Source organism: Abramis brama, assembly GCF_963993115.1.
Source record: "Abramis brama genome assembly, chromosome: 1".
In the NCBI taxonomy this organism is placed as follows: Eukaryota; Metazoa; Chordata; class Actinopteri; order Cypriniformes; family Leuciscidae; genus Abramis; species Abramis brama.
Window position 1 is genome coordinate 15,831,599 of NC_139963.1, and position 7,256 is coordinate 15,838,854.

A 7,256-nucleotide genomic window follows, 5' to 3' on the forward strand; every position below is an offset into this window, starting at 1 on the left:
CATTTTGTAGTCCGAAGCGGTCTGCTATACTGCGTCGCCCAGCGAAGGGAGGAGGAGGAACTTCTAGTCGTCCCTCGGACGAAGACAGAAACCATCCTCGAGTTAGCCCATTCACATCCGATGGCAGGCCACCTAGGAGCGGCTAACACCATCCAGCGGATCCGGGATCGTTTTCATTGGCCAGGCCTGGAGGCCGACGTGAAAGGTTTCTGCAAAGCCTGCCCGACCTGCCAGCGCACGGCTCCCAGGACTCCTCCCCCCAGCCCGCTGATTCCCTTACCCATCATTGAGGTGCCCTTCGAGCGGATCGGAATGGATCTGGTGGGGCCGTTGCCTAAGTCTGCCCGAGGACATGAACACATCCTCGTCATCGTGGATTACGCCACCCGGTATCCAGAAGCAGTCCCCCTGCGGAAAGCCACAGCGAAAGCCATCGCCCAGGAGCTGTTTCTGTTGGCCAGCCGGGTCGGCATCCCGACTGAAATCCTGTCTGACCAGGGAACACCGTTCATGTCCCGGCTAATGGCTGACCTCTGCAGGCTGCTGGGGGTGAAACAGTTGAGGACAACTGTCTATCACCCGCAGACCGACGGACTCGTGGAACGTTTTAACCAAACCCTAAAACAGATGCTCCGAAGAGTAGCAGCGGAGGACAAGCGGGACTGGGACCTGATGATTCCTTACGTCCTCTTCGGCATCCGCGAGGTTCCTCAAGCCTCAACTGGTTTCACCCCCTTCGAGCTCCTATTCGGCCGCCAGCCTCGGGGCCTGCTGGATGTCGCTCGGGAGGCCTGGGAGCAGCAGCCTGCCCCCCACCGCACGATCATCGAGCACGTAAAACAGATGAGGGAAAGGATAGACCGCGTCATGCCATTAGTCCGGGAGCACCTCAGCAAAGCACAGCAGGCCCAACAACGCCACTATAATCGGGCAGCCCAACCACGGGAATTCCAGCCGGGAGACAGGGTCATGGTCTTGGTCCCTACCTCCGCTTGTAAGTTCCTGGCATCGTGGCAAGGGCCATACACCGTTGTGGAGAAGGTTGGACCAGTGACATACCGCGTACGCCAACCTGGAAGAAGACAAGCAGAACAGTTATATCACATCAACTTACTGAAGAAGTGGCAAGGGACCCGAGACCAGCTCGCCGCCCTCAGTCTCACCGATCCCGTGGTTGTCGACATGGATCCCCACCTGTCGGCTGCCCAGAAGACCGAGCTGCAGCACCTGGTCAGACAGTTTTCGGATGTGTTCTCCTCTAGGCCCGGGCAGACTAACGTCATCCACCACGACATCAGGACACCCCCTGGAGTAATCGTCAGGCAACGGCCCTACCGAGTCCCAGAAGCTCGTCGGCAGGCTATTGAGGAAGAAATACAGGAAATGCTGAAGTTGGGGGTAATCGAACCATCTCGCAGCCCATGGTCCAGCCCCATCGTGATGGTACCCAAGCCGGATGGCACCCTCCGCTTCTGCAATGACTTCCGCCGGCTAAACGAAGTCTCCGAATTCGACGGCTATCCCATGCCTCGGGTCGACGAGCTGCTAGACCGCCTGGGAAGGGCCCGGTACATCACAACCCTGGACCTCACCAAGGGATACTGGCAGGTACCACTTACCTCTTCTGCTAAACCAAAGACTGCTTTTTCTACCCCTAGTGGCCATTGGCAGTACCGGACCCTTCCCTTTGGCCTTCATGGAGCACCAGCGACCTTCCAGCGCATGATGGACATCATCCTGAGGCCCCACCAAGCGTATGCAGCCGCGTATTTGGATGACGTCGTGGTGCATTCCGAGGCATGGGATGAACATCTGGAACGTCTGCGGAGGGTGCTCTCGGAGCTCCGGCGGGCTGGACTAACCGCCAACCCCCGCAAATGCCACCTAGCCCTATCCGAGGCGAAGTACCTGGGATTCCAGGTCGGCCGAGGCCTCATCCGCCCCCAAGAGAAAAAAGTGGAAGCCATACGCACCGCTCCAAAACCACAAACAAAGTCCCAGGTACGAGCCTTTCTGGGGTTGGCGGGGTACTATCGCTGTTTTATCCCCAACTTCTCCTCTTTAGCCGCCCCCCTGACAGACCTGACCAGGAAGGGGCAGCCCGAGAAGATCTGTTGGACGACAGCCGCAGAGGAAGCCTTCGCCCAACTCAAGACGGCACTTACAGCGTCTCCGGTACTCCGCGCCCCCGACTTCGGCTGCCCCTTCCTGCTGCAAACGGATGCTTCCGACACCGGACTGGGAGCCGTCCTGTCACAAGTCCAGGAAGGTGAGGAACATCCCATTCTCTACATCAGCAGAAAGTTGTCCCAGGCAGAGAAGAACTACGCCGCCGTCGAGAAGGAGGCCCTGGCCATCAAGTGGGCAGTCCTGGAGCTGCGTTATTACCACCTCGGCCGTAAGTTCACCCTGCTGACCGACCATGCCCCTCTACAGTGGATGGCCCGGGCTAAAGATACCAACGCCAGGGTGACCCGCTGGTTCCTCGCGCTCCAGGACTTCCACTTCGAAGTGCGACATCGGGCCGGGGCCGCCAACGCCAACGCCGATGGGCTCTCACGGATGTGGACAGCTTTTTCAGGTCTGTCAGGGGTCATTCCCCACCCACCCCTTGTTTCACCCCTACTATCTCTCGTTCCCAGGGCCAGAACGACGCTTGGGGGGGGGGAATGTGACGAGTCTCTCTGGGCATATCAGCGTCGCCCTGGCAACCAACGCACAACACCTGCACGTCCTCATCACGGGCTGATCGGTCACAGCTGCAGCCCGTCATCAAGCGGCTGTAAAAGCCGCCACTTCTCTCACTTCGACAGACAACCCGTCTCATGCTGAACGTGCTGATACTAACCCTTTGTTTCTCGTCTAAACAGAAGGCAGCGAGTGACCGACAGCCCGACCGAGCACGCCTGGACACCCACCTTCACGAGCACGAGGACTTCACAGGAGAACCAGCCACGAAAACAGCATTCATCTCATTTCACCGCGTTCACCCATTGTTGAAGTATTTTCAATAAATCCACCCTCCGGGGCTACTTTTCACCGAGCGACCTTGTTGTGTGATTTCTCACCCGTGACAATATTTACATTTAAGTTTTGACATGGCAAAGGGAGAGAGTATCAAACTTCAAACAAAGAGTACCTGGTGACAGGATCTTTAAGGCACACATGAAAATGTCAAATTGTTCCTCGTATCAAAAGAAAAAAAGCAAATGTATCTGGAGGTCCTCTATTGGTCATCTATATTTGAACTAAACTGTAAATCTAACAACTGATTTGTAAGAGGACACAATAGGCTGAGAACTAACTAAGAAAGTTATGTAATAGTGTTAATAGTGTACAAATGTTGAAGTGTAACAGGATCCAGAATTCTCCTCATGTATTTCCTGACTCCTTCCAAAGGCTCACTGAAAAAATGAAAAGTGAACAATCAGACTCATAATGTCAGTGTTTCTGTAAATCTAAATTGACTGAAATGTCTGTTGTAATTCCAGCTCTACTTTAACACAGGGGTTCAGACAGGTAATTCATCTTTTGTTCTACAGGGCCTCAGGCAGGTCATTTCTATGATTTGCTTCAATTTCTCTCAACAAGTAAGTAAATATATAGAGAGAGTTTTATCTGTCATTACTGCCTTCAGTGTAGAGCCAAGCATTAGATATTTATATAATAGTTTGTCTAACCTGCGGGACTTGGGCATTGGACAAGAGGTGTTGAACATGCCTGCGCTCTATGAAGTCCATAACATCAGGGGCTATGGCATAGAGCTCTCTGGTCCGGCTTGCTTAGAGGGGAAGAGCTGTCCCCGTCAGTATCAAAAGGACATCTTCCACTCCGTCAGCTTACATGTCAACACCGTCAGACAAAATATCTGAGAGAGTTGACAACATGTTTTTTCAACTTAATCATGTCTAGTAAATGGTAGCCATTTGGATTTTCCTCAGTTGCCAGCTGCCACTAAACCAAAATACCAACTTTTATTTCAAAATTCTTGATTTAAATCATCCCTACTTTGAAGACAGTGTTGACACATAAAAGCTGTGACCACAGGGATTTCAACTTGTTTGCTGATTTTTTTTTTTTTTTTTTTAAACTTACGAGACCATGTGTTGGACTGCTGCATCCATCAACAGAGAGAAGTCAAAGGGGGTCCTCAGGGTTAAAGCTGACCAAAATATGCCTGATTTATTTCGAATTTGAAAAATATCTGACGGAGTTGACGTGAATTGATGACACATTTTGAAAGGCTGTTGTTAATGTGTAAAATAATGCAATGTTCACTTTAAGTATTTATGCTTTCATAGTACAGTGCTGGTATTTTATAAAATTACTATGAAATAATATAAATATATACAAAACTAAGGGTCTAAACATACACAAGTCTTTCATATCCAACTTTTAAAGCCTTTTTAAATTAAATAATTTATTGTTTTTTTAAGGCAAATTGCAACATTTTGATGGGGGACATGTTTTGTCCCTTTCAGATTTCAAGAATCAGTGAAGTAATAGCACTCAGTTTAATGTGGTAGTTCACTATTAGCTAATCAATACACTGTAAAAAATTCACCCGTATATTTACAGTAAAATTCTGGCAGCTGTGTTTCCAGCCCTTTACCACAATTTTACGGTTTCAACAATGCTGTAATTTCACAGTAAAGTACTGGCAGCTGTGGTTCCAGCCATTTACCGTAATTCTACCATTTCAATACAGTTTTAAATTGTACTTGCAGCAATGGTTACAGCAAAAATTCTACAATACATAAAAAAAAAATACATAATACATAATTAACATTTCTAGTATATAGTATATAATGTGTATACCGACATATCAAACTATTTTTCACAAGATGGAGAGAAAATAAATAAAGAAGAACTAGATTATGGTACATTATTTTCTATTTATTAAAACACAAGCAAAAAATAGGCATTTACAAATTGGCTGAAACTGACCCAAACTGAATTGTTGATATCAACAATTGAATTCTTGATATCTGTAATTGTATTTTCACTAGTGAAATGTCACCATAGGCTGCCATTCAAAATCAATTGTTGATATCAAGAATTGATTTCTTACTAGTAGAAATATAATTTTTGATATCAATAATTAAATTGTTACTAGTAAAAATGTGAATGACTGATATCAATAATTCAATTGTCACTAGTTGAAATGTCTATTCTTGATATCAACAATTGAATTGCTACTAGTAAAAAATTACATTTTTGATATCTGAAAATGTATTTCTGATATCAATATAATTTCAGATATCTAAAATGGCTTTTTTACTAGTAACAATCACATTCATGATATCAGAAATGAACATTGTCACTAGTAAAAATGGAATTATTGATATCAAAAATGAACATTGTTACTAGTAGCAATTCAATTGTTGATATCAAGAATAGACATTTCAACTAGTGACAACTGAATTCTTGATATCAAAAATAAAGGTTTTTACCGTAAGAATGGTATTTCTGATATGAGAAACTGGAATTTCAACTAGTAAGAAATCAATTCTTGATATTGATTTTGAATGGCAGCCTATGGTGACATTTCACTAGTTAAAATATAATTACAGATATCAAGAATTATAGTTTTTACTAGTTGAAATTAAATTGTTGATATCAAGAATTAGCATTGTTACTAGTGGAAATGTAATTTCTGATATCAAAAATAGCCGAACTATTATATACAGGTTCATTATTAATATTAATAATACATAATGTATAATATAAGGTGATGGTGACCCAGTAATGAATCAAGTGTTCATACATCTTTCTAAATGAACTACTAATTATTTGTATCAGTATTGTAAAGTGAAGATCATGGAAACACACTAGTAATGACTAAATTGTTACCAAATACTTCAGAAGTAATTACTATTAAATATCTTATGAAAATCTCAAAAGCTTACCATAACTTAAGTCAATATTAGGGAGTTATCAAGCTTTTCACTTTAGAATACTAATCCAAATAATTACTAGTTCCTTTAGAAGGACGTAGTAACACTAACAAGTCATTACTAGTGGGTTACAGTTACATTTTATTATAAATTCTGCATTATTCATGTTAATTATGAACCTGTATAGTAGTTATCTGGGAGGTATGAAAATCAGAGTTTCTTGTTAGTTAGTAATAGTTACTAGAATGTTAATAGTGCATTACTCATTTGTTCCTGTTTAGTTATTCAATCATGAAGGAACAGTATTCTAAAGTGTTACCATAAAAACGATTTATGTATTTATATTTCACTACAATAAAAACTAAATGTGATTTTTATCAAAACAAAGAGCTTGAGAAAAGAACAGATACACAGTTACTTACCGAACACACACACACACACACAGACACACACACACACACACACACACACTGTTCTTACTGACTACATGAGGATTTAGAGGTTTTTTTTTCAGTTGCTAACAAGCATTGTTCAAAACTGAAGCCACATTTTCAAAACTCTTCACACATTCTGCATTATCAAGATGAATCTTGGCCAAACAGTGAATCTCACCTCCAAAACTCACTCAGAACAACAAAACGCTTCATATGTCTCAAAATAAACTCGTTCCACCATAACACTGAACAATTCTCATTCAGAAAACATACATTTCACTCATAACAGACTGACCTAAAAAATCACTAACAACAGGGAGCATTTCATAAACGTTGAACTTTTATTTTTTTTCCCCCATGTATTTATTATATCATAAAAATAAGACCTTTTCATTTGATTGACTGTATTACAGCATAAAGAATGAATGAGAAATGCAACAGTTTTTTTTTTCCCTATATCTTTACATATAGTCATTAACATGCAAAAAAATTAAAGATGAAACAACAACAACAAAATCCTGAAGCAAAAAACATCAAAAAGCATGTCTAGCACACTGTAATGTGCAGTATTGGAGTCCAGCTGTGTCCGGAGGCCTTTCTGTGTGGAGTTTGTGTGTTCTCTCTGTGTTGACGTTAGTTTCCTCTGGGATTCCCACACAATCCAAAGATACAGGACAGGTGAAGTGGAGACTGTGTGTGTGTGTGAGTGAATATGAATGTGTGTCTCATCCTGTGATGGACCGGCCATTCTGTCCAGGGTGTTTTCCTGCCTACGACCCGAGACGCTGGGAAAGACTCCAGCTTCTCCACGACCCTACAGGACAAGCTTCACTTCTGGAAAATGTATGGAATAGTCGGATGAATGTATGGATGTACAGTACAGTGAGGATTCTAGTCCTCCCTCTCTCTGCCACTCTTCTTTCCT

At 43.7% G+C, this 7,256-nt stretch overlaps 1 protein-coding gene across 1 annotated transcript in view; it reads right to left on the bottom strand.

Annotated features, from left to right (window-relative positions):
- baiap2l1b (BAR/IMD domain containing adaptor protein 2 like 1b) overlaps positions 1 to 7,256 on the bottom strand; it is a 119,854-nt gene that overhangs the window by 83,127 nt on the left and 29,471 nt on the right. The gene's annotated exons all lie outside the window — the stretch shown is intronic.